We start from the raw sequence: 22352 nt of genomic DNA, 5'->3' as shown, positions 1-22352 counted from the left end.
ACCCCTTCTCATGTACAGCAGCATGGAATTAATGGTGCTATATAAATAAATAATAATTATTATTAGGTTCACACTGAGCACATGTGACAGAAATGACAGAGTCTGGAGACGCCGTGGAGAGCGATCTGCTGCCTGCAACATCCTTCATCATGACCGGTTTGGCAGTGGGTCAGTAATGGTGTGGGGTGGTATTTCTTTGGAGGGCCGCACAGCCCTCCATGTGCTCGCCAGAGGTAGCCTGACTGCCATTACGTACCAAGATGAGATCCTCAGACCCCTTGTGAGACCATATGCTGGTGCGGTTGGCCCTGGGTTCCTCCTAATGCAGGACAATGCCAGACCTCCTGTGGCTGGAGTGTGTCATCAGTTCCTGCAAGATGAAGGCATTGAAGCTATGGACTGGCCCGCCCGTTCCCCAGACCTGAATCCGATTGAACACATCTGGGACATCATGTCACGCACGATCCACCAACATCACGTTGCACCACAGACTGTCCAGGAGTTGGCGGATGCTTTAGTCTAGGTCTGGGAGGAGATCCCTCAGGAGACCATCCGCCGCCTCATCAGGACCATGCCCAGGTGTTATAGGGAGGTCATGCAGACACGTGGAGGCCACACACTACTGAACATCATTTCCTTGTCTTAAGGCATTTCCAGTGAAGTTGGATCAGCCTGTAATTTGATTTTCCACTTTGATTTTGAGCATCATTCCAAATCCAGACCTCCATGGGATATTATTTTGATTTACATTGATCATTTTTATGTTTTAAGCTATGTGCACACGTAGGAAGGGTCCTCTGCGGGTTCTCCCACAGCGGATTTGATAAATCTGCAGCGCAAAACCGCTGCGGTTACCCCTGCAGATTTATCGCGGTTTGTCTTGCGGTTTCCGCTGCGGGTTTAGGGTATGTGCACACGTTGCGGATTTGCTGCGGATCCGCAGCGTTTTTTGAGGTGCAGAAACGCTGCAGATCTGCAATTGATTTACAGTACAATGTAAATCAATGAAAAAAAAAATGCTGTGCACACTTTGCGGAAAATCCGCAGGGGAAACGCTGCGGTTTTAAAGAAATAGCATGTCAATTCGTTTTTGTGAATCTGCAGCGTTTTTGTACCCACTCCATTATAGAAAACCGCAGGGGTAAAAACCGTAGCAAATACGCACAAAAAAACGCTGCGGAACCGCACAAAAAAACGCAGGTGCGTTTTCTGCCAGGAGAGACAGAATCCGCACCAGAAATTCCTAAGCCTAATATGCAACGTGTGCACATAGCCTTACTCATGCACTTGTTTTACTATTGATGCTGCATTTGCAGCATCAATAGTACTGTTAAAAATAATTTAAAAAATGGTTATACTCATCCTCCGACGTCCCGATCTCCTCGGCGCTGCAGGCGGCGGTCCGGTTCCAAAGATGCTATGCGAGAAGGACCTTTGTGACGTCACGGTCATGTGACCGCGACGTCATCACAGGTCCTGCTTGCATAGCAACCCTGCGACCGGACGGCCGCGTGCAGCGCTGAGATGTGAGTATATCATTATTTTTTATTTTAATTCTTTTTTTTTTTTACACAAATATGGTTCCCAGGGCCTGGAGGAGAGTCTCCTCTCCTCCACCCCGGGTACCATCCGCACATGATCCGCTTACTTCCCGCATGGTGGGCATAGCCCCATGCGGGAAGTAAGCGGATCAATGCATTCCTATGCGTGCAGAATCGCACAAAGTAGTGACATGCTGCGGATTGTAAACTGCTGCGTTCCTGCGCTGTTTTTTCTGCAGCATGTGCACAGCGTTTTTGGTTTCCCATAGGTTTACATTGAACTGTAAACTCATGGGAAACTGCTGCGGACCCGCAGCTGCAGAAACGCTGCGGATCCGCAGCAAAATCCGCAACGTGTGCACATACCCTTATTGTTCTCAACACATTCCACTATGTAATGAATAGAGATTTGCAACTGGAATATTCCATTCAGAGATATCTAGGATGTTGGATTTTAGTGTCCGCTTTATTTTTTTGAGCAGTGTATTTTAGTCAGAATCAGTCCAATTTATACCAGCTCCACAGCTCTGTTATGAGGCTGCTGACTTTGGGTCTAGAGACCCACAACCAGTCTGGACTTAGACCGTGAATGCTGGACAGGTAAGCCTGCCTTAGTCTAAACACACAGGAGCTCCACAGGGCCTCGCAGCCCACACCATCAAATGTATAACTGTGTCATGATTGCAGGTTACAAAATTAAAGAAACTTTAGCTACTAAAACTGAAAAGTAATTTTGCCTCCAAAACAGTAATTAAATATAAGGCATACGGCCATTTTAATTTTCCAAAACAGCCTAACTAGAAACCTCATGTACAAGGGTATGTGCACACGTTGCGGATTTACTGCAGATCCGCAGCGTTTTATTCCGCACAGAAACGCTGCAGATCTGCAAGTGATTTACAGTACAATGTAAATCAATAGGAAAAAAAAAATGCTGTGCTAATGGTGTGGAAAATTTCGCAAGGAAAACGCAGCGGATTGAAAGAAGGAGCATGTCACTTCTTTTGTGCGGATCTGCAGCGTTTCTGCACCCATTCCATTATAGAAATCCGCAGGGGTAAAAAACTAAGGAAATCCGCACTGAATCTGCAGGAAAAACGCATCAAATCTGCACCAGCGTTTTCTGCCAGGAGATGTAGATTTTGTGCAGAAAATTCTGCATCCAAATCTGCAACGTGTGCACATACCCTTAGAATACCTGGGTGTCTGTGTGTACAAGCCTGAAATCTTTAAGGCCACACTCACACGGTCAGTATTTGGACAGTATTTTACATCAGTATTTATAAGCCAATACCAGGAGAGGGTGACAAACGCAGAAGTGGTGATGTGTTTCCATTATACTTTTCCTCTGATTGTTCCTCTCCTGGTTTTGGCTTACTGAGGTAAAAGATGAGGTAAAATACTGAAGGTGTGAACGTGGCCTAAATGTCATTTCTGTACCTTGACAACATCTAACTTGTATCAGCACCACATGAATCGGTACACAGTGGACTTTGTACAAAATCGACATAAAGGTGTTACCATAGCAACCAAACAGGTTTTCCTTCAAGTTAGTGCTGGTTCCAAAAAAGAAAGAAAAAAAAAAAAGCTGGTACGGAGATGGACATCACTAACATGATTCCCAGGGTCCTTACATGAAGCAGAAAGACATATTAACCCTGTGTTGTCAACTGAACCCCGGTTACCACAAACACATTGTGATCCGAGCCACCAATGACATTAGGATAGTCGCATGCCTCAGCGACACGTGATATCCGGTATAAGCAGCGCTTTCCAGACTGGGACGTCGCCTGCGCCATGTGCTGCTAGTGTAGAGCAGGTATAGCTCTGCTGCATCTGTGTTCGCCACAATCCAGTCAGAAGATCACAGCTCGGGCAGAGACTGCACAGGACTCTTGCTGACCGCTCACCTCAGAAGAAGCACCACATATTTCAGTTGCAAAATGAGTAATGAAACCCAGAAATCTCACAATAAATAACTAACACTAATAACAATGTGATGTATAAACATGAGAATAGCCATGTTACCCAGCTGTGGGGGGCACCTGTGACCAGAAGCCCCTTCACTGGTCACCACGATAGAAGACACCCTTAGGGTATGTGTCCACGGGCCGGTTTACATCCGGATTAGCTGTGGATTGAACGCTGCATACAACCGCAGCGTTCAACCCGTAGCGTCCAGATGTTACAGCATAGTGGAGGGATTTTATGAAATCCCGTCTCCACTATGCGTGCGAACATGCATCCGGCGGCCCTGCGTTACTGACATGCGGCGCGTATTTTTAGAATGCATCATGTCTGTTTACCTTGCGGCGGCACTCCGTCGCTGCAAGGTAAATCACAGGGCCCTATGTGTGGGGTGCGGAAATTCCGGATGTGTGCAATGAACACATCCGGAATCACCATGCATACAGAAGGGGGCGGCGCTTTGGGCAGAGCGGGTTTTCCACTCCGTCCAAAGCGCCGTAAATCCGGACACTGGACACGCACCCTAAGAAGCCATCACTGCGATGAGGGGTCCACACAAATGCCCCAACCCCAGCCTTCAGAGATTGCCATGGACCTCACATGTGGTCCCGAATTACACCATTGGGTCATCCAAAGGCCCCCTTTACACATCTACACCCCAACAGAGGCTCAGCCCCTGCATAACATCACTGGCCCATAGTGGGGGTCCCTGTGTAACATCACTGCTCCTGCACATAGTGGGGCCCCTGTGTAACATCACTGCTCCTGCATACTGGGGGCCCCTGTGTAACATCACTGCTCCTGCACATACTGGGGGCCCCTGTGTAACATCACTGCTCCTGCATACTGGGGGCCCCTGTGTAACATCACTGCTCCTGCACATACTGGGGGTCCCTGTGTAACATCACTGCTCCTGCACATACTGGGGGCCCCTGTGTAACATCACTGCTCCTGCACATACTGGGGGCCCCTGTGTAACATCACTGCTCCTGCACATACTGGGGGCCCCTGTGTAACATCACTGCTCCTGCACATACTGGGGGCCCCTGTGTAACATCACTGCTCCTGCATAGTGGGGGCCCCTGTGTAACATCACTGCTCCTGCACATACTGGGGGGCCCCTGGGTAACATCACTGCTCCTGAACATACTGGGGGCCCCTGGGTAACATCACTGCTCCTGAACATACTGGGGGCCCCTGGGTAACATCACTGCTCCTGCACATACTGGGGGCCCCTGGGTAACATCACTGCTCCTGAACATACTGGGGGCCCCTGTGTAACATCACTGCTCCTGAACATACTGGGGGCCCCTGTGTAACATCACTGCTCCTGCACACAGTGGGGCCCCTGTGTAACATCACTGCTCCTGCACACAGTGGGGCCCCTGTGTAACATCACTGCTCCTGCATAGTGGGGGCCCCTGTGTAACATCACTGCTCCTGCACATACTGGGGGCCCGTGTAACATCACTGCTCCTGCACATACTGGGGGCCCCTGTGTAACATCACTGCTCCTGCACATAGTGGGGGTCCCTGTGTAACATCACTGCTCCTGCACACAGTGGGGGCCCCTGTGTAACATCACTGCTCCAGCATAGTGGGGGCCCCTGTGTAACATCACTGCTCCTGCACATACTGGGGGCCCCTGTGTAACATCACTGCTCCTGCACACAGTGGGGCCCCTGTGTAACATCACTGCTCCTGCATAGTGGGGGCCCCTGTGTAACATCACTGCTCCTGCACATACTGGGGGCCCCTGTGTAACATCACTGCTCCTGCACATACTGGGGGCCCCTGTGTAACATCACTGCTCCTGCACATACTGGGGGCCCCTATGTAACATCACTGCTCCTGAACATACTGGGGGCCCCTGTGTAACATCACTGCTCCTGCACATACTGGGGGCCCCTGTGTAACATCACTGCTCCTGCACATACTGGGGGTCCTGGCACTATATATCAGGTGCACTCAGCACTGGTCCATACTAGAGAAGAACACCAGTGAGGCAGGAATGGATGACCACAGAGCACAGACTACACATGTGATAGCAGCAGTGTGGAGGCCGGCAGTACAGGACAGGCCGGCAGCAGGAGGGGGCAGGCACCAGGACGTGTCTGTCACCGCCGGTCCTACAACACCAGGGACAGCTATTAACCCTTGTCACCCCGCCCACTCCACCATGGGAAGTTTCTCCGCTTACCTCAGCTGGGAGTTGTGTGTCCTCCGTGTCCTGTTACCACAGCGCTGTGTCTACACACTGGGAGAGGGCTGAGTGCTGCATACCTCCCCGCCGGCTCCGGGGACTGTCCCGCCTGTGTGACCCGCCGCAGGCCGCTCTGCCGTCCACCTCACGGAGAACCCAGGGAACGGCAGGGAGACGGATGAAAGCTGCGAATCTTCCCAGTGAACTGCAGCCGCAACCTCCTCCTCCCGGCCAGACCTCCCCTCCTCCCGGCCAGACCTCCCCTCCTCCTGCACGTGGGACGGATGAGGGCGGAAAAAAGCGACTGAGGGTGAACGTCCCCTCCTACCAGGGAGCGGTGTGTGAGGGCACAGAGAGGTGCCAGTGTGCAGGGAGCAGTGTGAGGGCAGAGAGAGGTGCCAGTGTGCAGAGAGCAGTGTGAGGGCAGAGAGGTGCCAGTGTGTAGGGAGCGGTGTGAGGGCAGAGAGAGGTGCCAGCGTGCAGGGAGCGGTGTGAGGGCAGAGAGAGGTGCCAGTGTGCAGGGAGCGGTGTGAGGGCAGAGAGAGGTGCCAGTGTGCAGAGAGCGGTGTGAGGGCAGAGAGAGAGAGGGCAGAGAGGTGCCAGTGTGTAGGGAGCAGTGTGAGGGCAGAGAGAGGTGCCAGTGTGCAGGGAGCGGTGTGAGGGCAGAGAGGTGCCAGTGTGCAGGGAGCAGTGTGAGGGCAGAGAGGTGCCAGTGTGTAGGGAGCAGTGTGAGGGCAGAGAGAGGTGCCAGTGTGCAGGGAGCGGTGTGAGGGCAGAGAGGTGCCAGTGTGCAGGGAGCAGTGTGAGGGCAGAGAGGTGCCAGTGTGCAGGGAGCAGTGTGAGGGCAGAGAGAGGTGCCAGTGTGCAGAGAGCGGTGTGAGGGCAGAGAGAGGTGCCAGTGTGCAGGGAGCAGTGTGAGGGCAGAGAGGTGCCAGTGTGCAGGGAGCAGTGTGAGGGCAGAGAGGTGCCAGTGTGCAGGGAGCAGTGTGAGGGCAGAGAGAGGTGCCAGTGTGCAGAGAGCGGTGTGAGGGCAGAGAGAGGTGCCAGTGTGCAGAGAGCGGTGTGAGGGCAGAGAGGTGCCAGTGTGTAGGGAGCAGTGTGAGGGCAGAGAGAGGTGCCAGTGTGCAGGGAGCGGTGTGAGGGCAGAGAGAGGTGCCAGTGTGCAGGGAGCAGTGTGAGGGCAGAGAGAGGTGCCAGTGTGTAGGGAGCAGTGTGAGGGCAGAGAGGTGCCAGTGTGTAGGGAGCGGTGTGAGGGCAGAGAGAGGTGCCAGCGTGCAGGGAGCGGTGTGAGGGCAGAGAGAGGTGCCAGTGTGCAGGGAGCGGTGTGAGGGCAGAGAGAGGTGCCAGTGTGCAGAGAGCAGTGTCAGTGTGCAGGGAGCAGTGTGAGGGCAGAGAGGTGCCAGTGTGCAGAGAGCGGTGTGAGGGCAGAGAGGTGCCAGTGTGTAGGGAGCGGTGTGAGGGCAGAGAGAGGTGCCAGTGTGCAGGGAGCGGTGTGAGGGCAGAGAGAGGTGCCAGTGTGCAGAGAGCAGTGTGAGGGCAGAGAGAGGTGCCAGTGTGCAGAGAGCAGTGTCAGTGTGCAGGGAGCAGTGTGAGGGCAGAGAGGTGCCAGTGTGCAGAGAGCGGTGTGAGGGCAGAGAGGTGCCAGTGTGTAGGGAGCGGTGTGAGGGCAGAGAGAGGTGCCAGTGTGCAGGGAGCGGTGTGAGGGCAGAGAGAGGTGCCAGTGTGCAGAGAGCAGTGTGAGGGCAGAGAGAGGTGCCAGTGTGCAGAGAGCAGTGTCAGTGTGCAGGGAGCAGTGTGAGGGCAGAGAGGTGCCAGTGTGCAGAGAGCGGTGTGAGGGCAGAGAGGTGCCAGTGTGTAGGGAGCGGTGTGAGGGCAGAGAGAGGTGCCAGTGTGCAGGGAGCGGTGTGAGGGCAGAGAGAGGTGCCAGTGTGCAGAGAGCAGTGTGAGGGCAGAGAGAGGTGCCAGTGTGCAGAGAGCAGTGCCAGTGTGTAGGGAGCAGTGTGAGGGCAGAGAGGTGCCAGTGTGTAGGGAGCGGTGTGAGGGCAGAGAGGTGCCAGTGTGTAGGGAGCGGTGTGAGGGCAGAGAGAGGTGCCAGTGTGCAGGGAGCAGTGTGAGGGCAGAGAGAGGTGCCAGTGTGCAGAGAGCAGTGTGAGGGCAGAGAGGTGCCAGTGTGTAGGGAGCAGTGTGAGGGCAGAGAGGTGCCAGTGTGTAGGGAGCGGTGTGAGGGCAGAGAGAGGTGCCAGCGTGCAGGGAGCAGTGTGAGGGCAGAGAGGTGCCAGTGTGCAGGGAGCAGTGTGAGGGCAGAGAGAGGTGCCAGTGTGCAGAGAGCGGTGTGAGGGCAGAGAGAGGTGCCAGTGTGCAGAGAGCGGTGTGAGGGCAGAGAGAGAGAGGGCAGAGAAGTGCCAGTGTGTAGGGAGCAGTGTGAGGGCAGAGAGAGGTGCCAGTGTGCAGGGAGCGGTGTGAGGGCAGAGAGGTGCCAGTGTGCAGGGAGCAGTGTGAGGGCAGAGAGGTGCCAGTGTGTAGGGAGCAGTGTGAGGGCAGAGAGAGGTGCCAGTGTGCAGGGAGCGGTGTGAGGGCAGAGAGGTGCCAGTGTGCAGGGAGCAGTGTGAGGGCAGAGAGGTGCCAGTGTGCAGGGAGCAGTGTGAGGGCAGAGAGAGGTGCCAGTGTGCAGAGAGCGGTGTGAGGGCAGAGAGAGGTGCCAGTGTGCAGGGAGCAGTGTGAGGGCAGGGAGGTGCCAGCGTGCAGGGAGCAGTGTGAGGGCAGAGAGAGGTGCCAGTGTGCAGAGAGCGGTGTGAGGGCAGAGAGAGGTGCCAGTGTGCAGGGAGCAGTGTGAGGGCAGGGAGGTGCCAGCGTGCAGGGAGCAGTGTGAGGGCAGAGAGGTGCCAGTGTGCAGAGAGCGGTGTGAGGGCAGAGAGGTGCCAGTGTGTAGGGAGCAGTGTGAGGGCAGAGAGAGGTGCCAGTGTGCAGGGAGCAGTGTGAGGGCAGAGAGAGGTGCCAGTGTGCAGGGAGCAGTGTGAGGGCAGAGAGAGGTGCCAGTGTGCAGGTGCAGAGAGCGGTGTGAGGGCAGAGAGATGCCAGTGTGTAGGGAGCAGTGTGAGGGCAGAGAGGTGCCAGTGTGCAGAGAGCGGTGTGAGGGCAGAGAGGTGCCAGTGTGCAGGGAGCAGTGTGAGGGCAGGGAGGTGCCAGCATGCAGGGAGCAGTGTGAGGGCAGAGAGGTGCCAGTGTGCAGAGAGCGGTGTAAGGGCAGAGAGTTGCCAGTGTGTAGGGAGCAGTGTGAGGGCAGAGAGAGGTGCCAGTGTGCAGGGAGCAGTGTGAGGGCAGAGAGAGGTGCCAGTGTGCAGGGAGCAGTGTGAGGGCAGAGAGAGGTGCAGGTGCAGAGAGCGGTGTGAGGGCAGAGAGATGCCAGTGTGTAGGGAGCAGTGTGAGGGCAGAGAGGTGCCAGCGTGCAGGGAGCAGTGTGAGGGCAGAGAGGTGGCAGTGTGCAGGGAGCAGTGTGAGGGCAGAGAGGTGCGAGTGTGCAGAGAGCGGTGTGAGGGCAGAGAGATGCCAGTGTGTAGGGAGCAGTGTGAGGGCAGGGAGGTGCCAGCGTGCAGGGAGCAGTGTGAGGGCAGAGAGGTGCCAGTGTGCAGAGAGCGGTGTGAGGGCAGAGAGATGCCAGTGTGTAGGGAGCAGTGTGAGGGCAGAGAGGTGCCAGTGTGCAGGGAGCAGTGTGAGGGCAGAGAGTTGCCAGCGTGCAGGGAGCAGTGTGAGGGCAGAGAGGTGCCAGTGTGCAGGGAGCAGTGTGAGGGCAGAGAGGTGCCAGTGTGTAGGGAGCAGTGTGAGGGCAGAGAGAGGTGCCAGTGTGCAGGGAGCAGTGTGAGGGCAGAGAGAGGTGCCAGTGTGCAGGGAGCAGTGTGAGGGCAGAGAGAGGTGCCAGTGTGCAGGTGCAGAGAGCGGTGTGAGGGGAGAGAGATGCCAGTGTGTAGGGAGCAGTGTGAGGGCAGAGAGGTGCCAGTGTGCAGAGAGCGGTGTGAGGGCAGAGAGAGGTGCCAGTGTGCAGGGAGCAGTGTGAGGGCAGGGAGGTGCCAGCATGCAGGGAGCAGTGTGAGGGCAGAGAGGTGCCAGTGTGCAGAGAGCGGTGTGAGGGCAGAGAGAGGTGCCAGTGTGCAGGGAGCAGTGTGAGGGCACAGAGAGGTGCCAGTGTGCAGGGAGCAGTGTGAGGGCAGAGAGGTGCCAGTGTGTAGGGAGCAGTGTGAGGGCAGAGAGGTGCCAGTGTGTAGGGAGCGGTGTGAGGGCAGAGAGAGGTGCCAGCGTGCAGGGAGCGGTGTGAGGGCAGAGAGAGGTGCCAGTGTGCAGGGAGCGGTGTGAGGGCAGAGAGAGGTGCCAGTGTGCAGGGAGCGGTGTGAGGGCAGAGAGAGGTGCCAGTGTGCAGAGAGCAGTGTGAGGGCAGAGAGGTGCCAGTGTGTAGGGAGCAGTGTGAGGGCAGAGAGGTGCCAGTGTGTAGGGAGCGGTGTGAGGGCAGAGAGAGGTGCCAGCGTGCAGGGAGCAGTGTGAGGGCAGAGAGGTGCCAGTGTGCAGGGAGCGGTGTGAGGGCAGAGAGAGGTGCCAGTGTGCAGGGAGCGGTGTGAGGGCAGAGAGAGGTGCCAGTGTGCAGAGAGCAGTGTGAGGGCAGAGAGGTGCCAGTGTGTAGGGAGCAGTGTGAGGGCAGAGAGGTGCCAGTGTGTAGGGAGCGGTGTGAGGGCAGAGAGAGGTGCCAGCGTGCAGGGAGCAGTGTGAGGGCAGAGAGGTGCCAGTGTGCAGGGAGCAGTGTGAGGGCAGAGAGAGGTGCCAGTGTGCAGAGAGCGGTGTGAGGGCAGAGAGAGAGAGGGCAGAGAGGTGCCAGTGTGTAGGGAGCAGTGTGAGGGCAGAGAGAGGTGCCAGTGTGCAGGGAGCGGTGTGAGGGCAGAGAGGTGCCAGTGTGCAGGGAGCAGTGTGAGGGCAGAGAGGTGCCAGTGTGTAGGGAGCAGTGTGAGGGCAGAGAGAGGTGCCAGTGTGCAGGGAGCGGTGTGAGGGCAGAGAGGTGCCAGTGTGCAGGGAGCAGTGTGAGGGCAGAGAGGTGCCAGTGTGCAGGGAGCAGTGTGAGGGCAGAGAGAGGTGCCAGTGTGCAGAGAGCGGTGTGAGGGCAGAGAGAGGTGCCAGTGTGCAGGGAGCAGTGTGAGGGCAGAGAGGTGCCAGTGTGCAGGGAGCAGTGTGAGGGCAGAGAGGTGCCAGTGTGCAGGGAGCAGTGTGAGGGCAGAGAGAGGTGCCAGTGTGCAGAGAGCGGTGTGAGGGCAGAGAGAGGTGCCAGTGTGCAGAGAGCGGTGTGAGGGCAGAGAGGTGCCAGTGTGTAGGGAGCAGTGTGAGGGCAGAGAGAGGTGCCAGTGTGCAGGGAGCGGTGTGAGGGCAGAGAGAGGTGCCAGTGTGCAGGGAGCAGTGTGAGGGCAGAGAGAGGTGCCAGTGTGTAGGGAGCAGTGTGAGGGCAGAGAGGTGCCAGCGTGCAGGGAGCAGTGTGAGGGCAGAGAGGTGGCAGTGTGCAGGGAGCAGTGTGAGGGCAGAGAGGTGCGAGTGTGCAGAGAGCGGTGTGAGGGCAGAGAGATGCCAGTGTGTAGGGAGCAGTGTGAGGGCAGGGAGGTGCCAGCGTGCAGGGAGCAGTGTGAGGGCAGAGAGGTGCCAGTGTGCAGAGAGCGGTGTGAGGGCAGAGAGATGCCAGTGTGTAGGGAGCAGTGTGAGGGCAGAGAGAGGTGCCAGTGTGCAGAGAGCAGTGTGAGGGCAGAGAGAGGTGCCAGTGTGCAGAGAGCAGTGCCAGTGTGTAGGGAGCAGTGTGAGGGCAGAGAGGTGCCAGTGTGTAGGGAGCGGTGTGAGGGCAGAGAGGTGCCAGTGTGTAGGGAGCGGTGTGAGGGCAGAGAGAGGTGCCAGTGTGCAGGGAGCAGTGTGAGGGCAGAGAGAGGTGCCAGTGTGCAGAGAGCAGTGTGAGGGCAGAGAGGTGCCAGTGTGTAGGGAGCAGTGTGAGGGCAGAGAGGTGCCAGTGTGTAGGGAGCGGTGTGAGGGCAGAGAGAGGTGCCAGCGTGCAGGGAGCAGTGTGAGGGCAGAGAGGTGCCAGTGTGCAGGGAGCAGTGTGAGGGCAGAGAGAGGTGCCAGTGTGCAGAGAGCGGTGTGAGGGCAGAGAGAGGTGCCAGTGTGCAGAGAGCGGTGTGAGGGCAGAGAGAGAGAGGGCAGAGAGGTGCCAGTGTGTAGGGAGCAGTGTGAGGGCAGAGAGAGGTGCCAGTGTGCAGGGAGCGGTGTGAGGGCAGAGAGGTGCCAGTGTGCAGGGAGCAGTGTGAGGGCAGAGAGGTGCCAGTGTGTAGGGAGCAGTGTGAGGGCAGAGAGAGGTGCCAGTGTGCAGGGAGCGGTGTGAGGGCAGAGAGGTGCCAGTGTGCAGGGAGCAGTGTGAGGGCAGAGAGGTGCCAGTGTGCAGGGAGCAGTGTGAGGGCAGAGAGAGGTGCCAGTGTGCAGAGAGCGGTGTGAGGGCAGAGAGAGGTGCCAGTGTGCAGGGAGCAGTGTGAGGGCAGGGAGGTGCCAGCGTGCAGGGAGCAGTGTGAGGGCAGAGAGAGGTGCCAGTGTGCAGAGAGCGGTGTGAGGGCAGAGAGAGGTGCCAGTGTGCAGGGAGCAGTGTGAGGGCAGGGAGGTGCCAGCGTGCAGGGAGCAGTGTGAGGGCAGAGAGGTGCCAGTGTGCAGAGAGCGGTGTGAGGGCAGAGAGGTGCCAGTGTGTAGGGAGCAGTGTGAGGGCAGAGAGAGGTGCCAGTGTGCAGGGAGCAGTGTGAGGGCAGAGAGAGGTGCCAGTGTGCAGGGAGCAGTGTGAGGGCAGAGAGAGGTGCAGGTGCAGAGAGCGGTGTGAGGGCAGAGAGATGCCAGTGTGTAGGGAGCAGTGTGAGGGCAGAGAGGTGCCAGCGTGCAGGGAGCAGTGTGAGGGCAGAGAGGTGGCAGTGTGCAGGGAGCAGTGTGAGGGCAGAGAGGTGCGAGTGTGCAGAGAGCGGTGTGAGGGCAGAGAGATGCCAGTGTGTAGGGAGCAGTGTGAGGGCAGGGAGGTGCCAGCGTGCAGGGAGCAGTGTGAGGGCAGAGAGGTGCCAGTGTGCAGAGAGCGGTGTGAGGGCAGAGAGGTGCCAGTGTGCAGGGAGCAGTGTGAGGGCAGAGAGTTGCCAGCGTGCAGGGAGCAGTGTGAGGGCAGAGAGGTGCCAGTGTGCAGGGAGCAGTGTGAGGGCAGAGAGGTGCCAGTGTGTAGGGAGCAGTGTGAGGGCAGAGAGAGGTGCCAGTGTGCAGGGAGCAGTGTGAGGGCAGAGAGAGGTGCCAGTGTGCAGGGAGCAGTGTGAGGGCAGAGAGAGGTGCCAGTGTGCAGGTGCAGAGAGCGGTGTGAGGGCAGAGAGATGCCAGTGTGTAGGGAGCAGTGTGAGGGCAGAGAGGTGCCAGTGTGCAGAGAGCGGTGTGAGGGCAGAGAGAGGTGCCAGTGTGCAGGGAGCAGTGTGAGGGCAGGGAGGTGCCATCATGCAGGGAGCAGTGTGAGGGCAGAGAGGTGCCAGTGTGCAGAGAGCGGTGTGAGGGCAGAGAGGTGCCAGTGTGTAGGGAGCAGTGTGAGGGCAGAGAGAGGTGCCAGTGTGCAGGGAGCAGTGTGAGGGCACAGAGAGGTGCCAGTGTGCAGGGAGCAGTGTGCAGGTGCAGAGAGCGGTGTGAGGGCAGAGAGATGCCAGTGTGTAGGGAGTAGTGTGAGGGCAGAGAGGTGCCAGCGTGCAGGGAGCAGTGTGAGGGCAGAGAGGTGCCAGTGTGCAGGGAGCAGTGTGAGGGCAGAGAGGTGCCAGTGTGCAGAGAGCGGTGTGAGGGTAGAGAGATGCCAGTGTGTAGGGAGCAGTGTGAGGGCAGGGAGGTGCCAGCGTGCAGGGAGCAGTGTGAGGGCAGAGAGGTGCCAGTGTGCAGAGAGCGGTGTGAGGGCAGAGAGATGCCAGTGTGTAGGGAGCAGTGTGAGGGCAGAGAGGTGCCAGTGTGCAGAGAGCAGTGTGAGGGCAGAGAGATGCCAGTGTGTAGTGAGCAGTGTGAGGGCAGGGAGGTGCCAGCGTGCAGGGAGCAATGTGAGGGCAGAGAGGTGCCAGTGTGTAGGGAGCAGTGTGAGGGCAGAGAGGTGCCAGTGTGCAGGGAGCAGTGTGAGGGCAGAGAGAGGTGCCAGCGTGCAGGGAGCAGTGTGAGAGCAGAGAGGTGCCAGCGTGCAGGGAGCAGTGTGAGGGCAGAGAGGGGTGCCAGCGTGCAGGGAGCAGTGTGAGGGCAGAGAGGTGCCAGCGTGCAGGGAGCAGTGTGAGGGCAGAGAGGTGCCAGCGTGCAGGGAGCAGTGTGAGGGCAGAGAGGTGCCAACGTGCAGGGAGCAGTGTGAGGGCAGAGAGAGGTGCCAGGGAGCAGTGTGAGGGCAGAGAGGTGCCAGTGTGTAGGGAGCAGTGTGAGGGCAGAGAGAGGTGCCAGCGTATAGGGAGCAGTGTGAGGGCAGAGAGGTGCCAGTGTGCAGGGAGCAGTGTGAGGGCAGAGAGAGGTGCCAGCGTGCAGGGAGCAGTGTGAGGGCAGAGAGGTGCCAGCGTGCAGGGAGCAGTGTGAGGGCAGAGAGTTGCCAGCGTGCAGGGAGCAGTGTGAGGGCAGAGAGGTGCCAGTGTGCAGGGAGCAGTGTGAGGGCAGAGAGGTGCCAGTGTGCAGGGAGCGGTGTGAGGGCAGAGAGATGTGCCAGTGTGCAGGGAGTAGTGTGAGGGCAAAGAGGTGCCAGCGTGCAGGGAGCAGTGTGAGGGCAGAGAAAGGTGCCATGTTGCAGGGAGCGGTGTGAGGGCAGAGAGAGGTGCCAGTGTGCAGAGAGCAGTGTGAGGGCAGAGAGAGGTGCCAGTATGAAGGGAGCAGTGTGAGGGCAGAGGTGCCAGCATGCAGGGAGCGGTGTGAGGTAATAGGTGCCAGTGTGCAGGGAGCAGTATGAGAGGTCAGAGATGTGCCAGTTTGCAGGGAGCAGTGTGAGGGAAGAGGTGCCAGTGTCGTGTGTCCGTGGGCAAAATAAGCAGACGACATGCCCGTTTTTTAACAGTAGCATGGGTCGCCAAACGTTTCTCACACGGATGACACACGGATATCATCAGTGTGACACACATCGGCACCTGAGAAGCAGCGGTACAGTTAGCGCTGTTCCCCGGCAGCGGATACTGAAAACTGCTCTCATTCTCCTGTGCTCTGCTGGTGAGCAGGGGAGAATGATGAGGAGTTATATTCAGCTGATAACAGCAACCGCAGCTGATGGGACTATTATTCCACTGAAGACACAGCATTGTATCTTAAATAACCAGACAACTATTATTTCAGTAGGCACAGGAACATGAGCTAGAGTTCATGAGAGAATGACTGTTGACCCTTATTGTCATTGATTTAATATTCAATGGCTGCATTTGCTGACTGGATGCTGATTACAACCCCTGGCAAAAATTATGGAATCACCGGCCTTGGAGGATGTTCATTCAGTTGTTTAATTTTGTAGAAAAAAAGCAGATCACAGACATGGCACAAAACTAAAGTCATTTCAAATGGCAACTTTCTGGCTTTAAGAAACACTGAAAGAAATCAAGAATAAAAAATGTGGTAGTCAGTAATGGTTACTTTTTTTAACCAAGCATAGCGGAAAAATTATGGCATCACTCAATTCTGAGGAAAAAAATATGGAATTGCCCTGTAAATTTTTATACCCAAAAATAACACGTGCATCAAATTAGATCTGCTCATTGGTCTGCATCTAAAAAGGAGTGATCGCATCTTGGAGAGCTGTTGCACCAAGTGGACTGAGATGAATCATGTCTCCAACATGAGAGATGTCAATTGAAACAAAGGAGAGGATTATCAAATTCTTAAAAGAGGGTAAATCATCACACAATGTTGCAAAAGATGTTGGTTGTTCACAGTCAGCTGTGTCTAAAATCTGGACCAAGTACAAACAACATGGGAAGGTTGTTAAAGGCAAACATACTGGTTGACCAAGGAAGACATCAAAGCATCAAGACCGGAAACTTAAGGCAATATGTCTCCAAAACAGGAAATGCACAACAAAACAAAGGAGGAACAAATGGGTGGAAACTGGAGTCAACGTCTGTGACCGAACTGTAAGAAACCGCCTAAAGAAAATGGGATTTACATACAGAAAAGCTAAACGAAAACCATCATTAACACCTAAACAGAAAAAAACAAAGGTTACAATGGGCTAAGGAAAAGCAATCGTGGATGGCTGGATGAAAGTCATATTCAGTGACGAATCGTGAATCTGCATTGGGCAAGGTGACGATGCTGGAACTTTTGTTTTGTGCTGTTCCAATGAGATTAATAAATATGACTGCCTGAATAGAACATGCAAATTTCCACAGCCATTGATGATATGGGGCTGCATGTCAGGTAAAGGCACTGGGGAGATGGCTGTCATCACATCTTCAATAAATGCACAAGTTTATGTTGATATTTTGGACACTTTTCTTATCCCATCAATTGAAAGGTTGTTTGGGGATGATGAAATCATTTTTCAAGATTATAATGCATCCTGCCATAGAGCAAAAACTGTGAAAACATTCTTTGAAAAAAGACACATAAGGTCAATGTCATGGCCTGCAAATAGTCCGGATCTCAATCCAATTGAAAATCTTTGGTGGAAGTTGAAGAAACTGGTCCATGACAAGGCTCCAACCTGCAACGCTAATCTGGCAACAGCAATGAGATAAAGTTGGAGCCAGATTGATGAAGAGTACTGTTTGACACTCATTAAGTCCGTGCCTCAGAAACTGCAAGCTGTTAAAAGCCAGAGGTGGTGCAACAAAATACTAGTGATGTGTTGGAGTGTTTTTTGTTTTTCATGATTCCATAATTTTTTTCCTCAGAATTGAGTGATTCCATAATTTTTTCCCTATGCTTGGTTAAAAAAAAGTACTGACTACCATATTTTTTGTTCTTGATTTGTTTTAGTGTTTCTTAAAGCCAGAAAGTTGCCATTTGAAATGACTTTAGTTTTGTGTCACGTCTGTGATCTGTTTTTTTTCTACAAAATTAAACAACTGAATGAACATCCTCCAAGGCAGGTGATTTCATAATTTTTGCCAGGGGTTGTAGCTATTGTATCTGTCCTGGTGGAATGCCTAAATGAAAAGTTGTGATCTATAAAAATGAGGATCTGCCTGTGTTCAGAGAGACAGTGAGAGACAGCCATAGATTCTGGCAAGATAGCCAAACATCCAGGGGACCCTATAGGACTGCCGCCAATACATCATGGCTCCATCATGAGGGGCACGGCTCTATCATTCTACAGAAAACACCCTAGAGGACCTCGGCCCCGGATGGAAGAATACAGATCTGCTCCATTGACCATCGCCAAACATGGATATGTTTGGAGAAAGCCAGGGTTGGGACCCGCTGGTCTCCTGGCTCCATGGAGATGTTTGGAGAAGCCAGGTTGTGACCCTTGGGTCAACTGGCTTTGTATGTCAATGGACTGTCATCTTCCTACACTTGTCGATACTTCCACTCTGTGTGCGTGGGGTATATATATCCCTTGTTAAACCTTTATTTATTACATAGATAAGTTTTTGACTTTTGTTATTTGGTGTTTTATGATATTCATCGGAGTAGCTCCCTTATTATGGAATTATCTTTCATTGGGGACAGTGTGCATTTAATTTTTCCATGATAACTTTATATAGAGATAATGGTATTATTGATGGTCTATGGTTAACTTAATATATATATGTATCTCTATTGGAATACATTTATGCACTATAGTTCTATGTTAATAGATATCCCGTTAGAGCTTTATTTATTGCATAGATTTCTATTTATGGATGCTGGTTTCTCCCCGTATATATGATTTCTTATTTCAGGTCCATCAGATATGGCTGAGTTTTGTTCCCTACCTATGGACCTGAAGTGGTGAAATATTGTGAAGTTCCTGAATTATGAGTTAGATCAATTTCTGTATGCGCCCGGGATCTTGAGATGCTATTGGAGAAGATCTCCATGTAATATGCGCCGTTGCGCTGTGTTTTCCGACGCTGGAAGGGTGTAGAATCCTAGAATGCGACTTGCACACAGAGGAGTGAAGGGAAGATGACATCACGGACATGCGCATCAAAGAGCGGCTGTTGGAGAGAACTTACGAGCGGTGCATGCCGGTTTTATGACGTCGATTTGCTGTGCAGGAATCCTATGGATGCGATTGGACCAGCGTTGTTACGGACATGCCCCGTTACCATGACAGGGGTGGATGCATTACATGGATTGGTGCGATCGCCGGTGTATACAGATGGAACGTGGAGAATTTATATTTGTTTTTTTGGGGGATAATTTGCATTAAAAGAGCGATCAGGGAGGGTTTAACTCTGCGGGGGGTGATTATATGTGGTGGGCTATGTATGGGTTACAATTTTTAACTGTATTGATGTGGTCTTGATGTAATTTATATTTTTTCTATTTATATGGAACCGTCCTATTGGCTGTGAGTCAATTGCTGGGCGGGATTATTGATATATAATGGTGGTTGGAGTGTGTTTATGTCATGCTTGAAAAAGGTCTGCGGACCGAAACGTTGCAGGAGGTGGAATAAAACGTGATTTTTCTTCTTCACAACTGCTGTGGTGCTGTCCCTCTTTTATATTTGACTTGGACTTGGATACCGGGATGGATCCCCTGGTAAGGACGTGCACCCTTATATCCACAGAGATTTGTATTTTTTAATCTTATTTATACGGGTGCGGCTGGACCATTTTTTATTGGTTTTTATCTTCCTACACTTGTCGATACTTCCACTCTGTGGGCGTGCCACAGATGGGGTAGCTGAGCCTGGAAACTGAAGTAACAGCTGCCATTTCCCCGGCGAGTCAGCGGAAGGGTGAGACTCTGTAATGATCACCATCTTGTGCTTCAATAAAGCATTGTCACACTGTTTTACCCTCACCCTGTGTTGCCTGAGTAGCATTATGCCCACATTAAAGGGAGAGTGGGCATTCGGCGGGACGATCCCTGATCCATACGGTTCCGGCTAGCGGGCCAGGTTTCCCACCGACAGCCCCCTATTCCTGTGTCTCCACAACTACCATTAGTCTACACCTGCTGCCGCTAATAACAATGAGAGCAGGAAGCAACTGATGGGAGTATTCATCATCCTCCGGTGCTATAAATAAAAAAAGATGACGTGGGTTCCTCTGTATTTTTTTGTAACCAGCCAGAAAAAAACTGACAGCTGGAGGCTGCAACCATCAGCGGTCAGCGTTAGCAAGGCTGATTATCGCTGTTTCCTATTAGATGTGCCGATTCTGGTGCTTTGCCTGGCTCTTCCCACTTGCCCTGTAGCAGTGGCAAGTGGGGTAATATTTCTGCTGTTGTCACCCTTTCTATTGTCTGTGGCATCAAGGTCATGGATTAGTAGCACACTTTTCCATTTTTATTTAAAAACGACAGTTATACTAACCTAACGCCCATTCCATTGAAGCCCTCGTCTCCTGTAATAAAAAAAAACAACAATATCCTTACCTGCCCAATGTTCTGTCCCACACCATAATCCATGTCTGGGGATAAATAGTCTTCAACCTGGACGGTGTCAAGATGCAACCAGCGATGACCTCATCAAAGTTACCGACGGTCACTGAGGCTGCGTGCCGTGCCGGGCTGAACTGTGGTGACCTCAGCACCGTGAGAAAAAGTCACTGTGTTCAGCGCAGGTGAACGAACTCGATGAGGCAGCTCATTCATCAGTGGTTCTCACCCTGGACGGTCACCTCTTGGTACTGTCCAGGTTGAAAATTAGTTATCCCCAGACATGGATTACGGCGTCGGGCAGAATGTCACAGGTGAGGGATATTGTTTTTTAATTTTATTACAGGAGACGAGAGCTTCATTGGAATTAGGCGTTAAGTGAGTATAACTATGTGCTATTTTTAAATAAAAATGGAAAACTGTGCTTTGTTTTATTTCTACCCATGCCAGCAGGGTCTATATTAGGCAGCTCCTTCCAGCCTGTTGGTTCCTAGCCGGCTGGCACCTGTTTATGCATATCTCAGTATTCTGTCTCCCGTTATCGACCTGGCCTGTTTACCCACTTTGTTTGACTTTTCCATCCTTGACTCCAGCTTTGTATTGTGAACCCGTGCTGCTTGCCCTGACCTCGGACCGTCTGACTACACTTCAGTCTCGCCCTCCTATACCTCGTATCCACGCCTCTGACCTCCGGGCAGCTGCTGCAGTTCCTGGAACTGCCCTGGTGTGGTACCTGGTGTCTACTGGCAGCCCAGCCTATCCCCACCATCAGCGACTCTAATGAAGACCTGGTAGACATTTAGTCACGTCACTCCAGGGTAAACTTGGCCCATTGAGTAGTGGGTCCACACTCACTAGAGTTACATAAAGTACATGAACATTATTATTTAGCCTCCGTGGTGTGAATCGAGCCTCAAGTGTCATTTCACTGTGATGTTACCTGCAATTAATGATATCAGATCCGTCATTCTAGTTACTGACCGCAGAACATTAATTCCACCTATAGCAGATGCTTCCCAGGCATTATTATAATCCCTAAAAATATGAATGCAAACAGATCAGCCTGAAGTAGTCAGTTACAAGATGAAAAGACGGTGGTACAAAATGTTCAGCTCTGTAAACAGCTCAGTAGTATTTTAATCTTTGCTGATTAAAAGCAGCATATAAAGCGCTCTGACTTTTATGATCTGACAGTTCCCTATATTTCAGCTGTGAAGTACTCAATGCAACAGGGCTAGAAGCTTTAATAATGTGGACGTCTTATGGAGAAGCTTTTTACTCAAGAGCTTTCTCTAGTCTACAGAAACAATTCCCAGCTTTCTAATGGTTTCCTGCCTATGTGCCAATATCCTGTATTTACAGTGCCTGTGTCCTCGAAGGACAACACTAAAAGTTTAAGGGAGTTTGTTGACCCCTAGTAATCCAATTCAACTCGCTGAAAGTATAGGACAAAATGAATTGCCAATAGTGATGAGCGAGTATACTCGTTGCTCGGGTTTTCCTCAAGCATGCTCGGGTGGTCTCTGAGTAGTTTGGCGTGTTCGGAGATTTAGTTTCTGTTGACGCAGCTGCATGATTTGCGGCTGCTGGACAGCCTGAGAACATGTGGGAGTTGCCTGTTTGTTAGGACACCCGAGCATGTTCGAGAAAACCCGAGCAATGAGTATACTCGCTCATCACTAATTACCAATTGTTTTTACCTTCTTCCATTCTGTCATGCAGCAAGGCAACATTTTGTTCTGCACCATGCGCACATTGGCCCGGCTTCATCAAAACTAGGGATCATTACATTGGTCTTGATGAGGAGGCAGGATGGACTGCGAGACTCCTGATTCATTTAGAGGCTCGTGTCTCTTGTGTATAACGAGTAGCATGCGACTTAGTGTGCACCTTGCCACAAATCTTATTACAGTCCTTGGTAGAGTAAAATTTGTGGCGTAGTGAACGCCAACACTCGTCATGAATTTGGTGAGTGGAGGTCATCATGCCCCCATCCTGCCCACTTTGTCAGAGCTTAGCGAAACAGCATGAGTGCCAAAAGTCATAAAATTTTACTGCAGATTCAAGTAGCATCAAAACATAGTGATTTTCCAAAGCTTTTTACGCCAGGATTCTGGTGTAAAAGTTTTCATGAATCAGTGTTGTTATTTACTGCTGCACACTGTCATGTCACTAAATAAAACCTCATCATGGTTGTTCGACAGCAGGGACTGCGTGGGATCGGCTGATACAACCCCAAACTCTATTATAGCCATAGATTACATACTTTATTAACAATAGAACATAAAACACATATCAGAAGTGAAAGTTACACATTTCTGGCACCGTTAACCCGTTACTTTCCTACTGATTTTCTATGCAGAGGTATTAAAAATAATTTTGAGTATTGTGATATATTTTGCACTTATCCTGTTGTGGATTAATGAATTCTAAATGCAATCATAGTGCCGTGATTAATTCCCTATATACTGTTGGATATATTTCCTACCACTGAGCACTAATCTTTATATACCAGTGTGCCTTCCATAAAATCTATACTAAATAAGGCTACTTTCACACTTATCCGTCGGTACCGACCCGTCGCAATGCGTCGGGCCTACGTACCAACGGACGCTGTGAAAAACTGCAAGACGTGGGCAGCGGATGCAGTTTTACAACGCATCCGCTGCCCATTCTGCAGTCCGGGGAGGAGGGGGCAGGGTTTCGGCTGCGCATGCGCGGTCGAAAATGGCGGACGCGACGCACAAAAAAAGTTACATGGAACTTTTTCTGTGCCGACAGTCCGCCAAAAGACGACGCATCCGTCGCACAATGGATGCGACGTGTGGCAATGCGTCGCTAATGCAAGTCTATGGAGAAAAAGCGCATCCTGCGGGCAACTTTGCAGGATGCATTTTTTCTCCAAAACGGCGCATTGGGACGTACGTCACACAACGCTAGTGTGAAAGTAGCCTAAGGGTACCGTCTCACTATACGATTTACCAACGATCACGACCTGCGATACGACCTGGCCGTGATCGTTGGTAAGTCGTTGTGTGGTCGCTGGGGAGCTGTCACACAGACCGCTCTCCAGCGACCAACGATGCCGAGGTTCGCTGGTA

General features: G+C 53.1%; 1 protein-coding gene across 13 annotated transcripts in view; it reads right to left on the bottom strand.

Moving 5' to 3' along the window:
* Positions 1–22352, bottom strand: part of TJP1 (tight junction protein 1) — a 623857-nt gene that overhangs the window by 164315 nt on the left and 437190 nt on the right. Inside the window, exon 1 of one of the 13 annotated variants that reach the window (XM_077263897.1) lies at positions 5710–5933. The exons of 11 other annotated variants lie outside the window; for them this stretch is intronic. The gene's annotated coding sequence lies outside the window, so the exon portion shown is untranslated. Of the gene's footprint in view, positions 1–5709; positions 5934–22352 lie in introns of those variants that run through there. One more of the 13 variants, XM_077263891.1, reaches the window with a different exon arrangement.

The sequence above is a fragment of the Ranitomeya variabilis genome, chromosome 5, assembly GCF_051348905.1.
Source record: "Ranitomeya variabilis isolate aRanVar5 chromosome 5, aRanVar5.hap1, whole genome shotgun sequence".
NCBI classification, from domain to species: Eukaryota; Metazoa; Chordata; class Amphibia; order Anura; family Dendrobatidae; genus Ranitomeya; species Ranitomeya variabilis.
The sequence above is the reverse complement of the archived record's forward strand: the minus strand, read 5'-3'. Positions and strand labels throughout refer to the sequence as shown.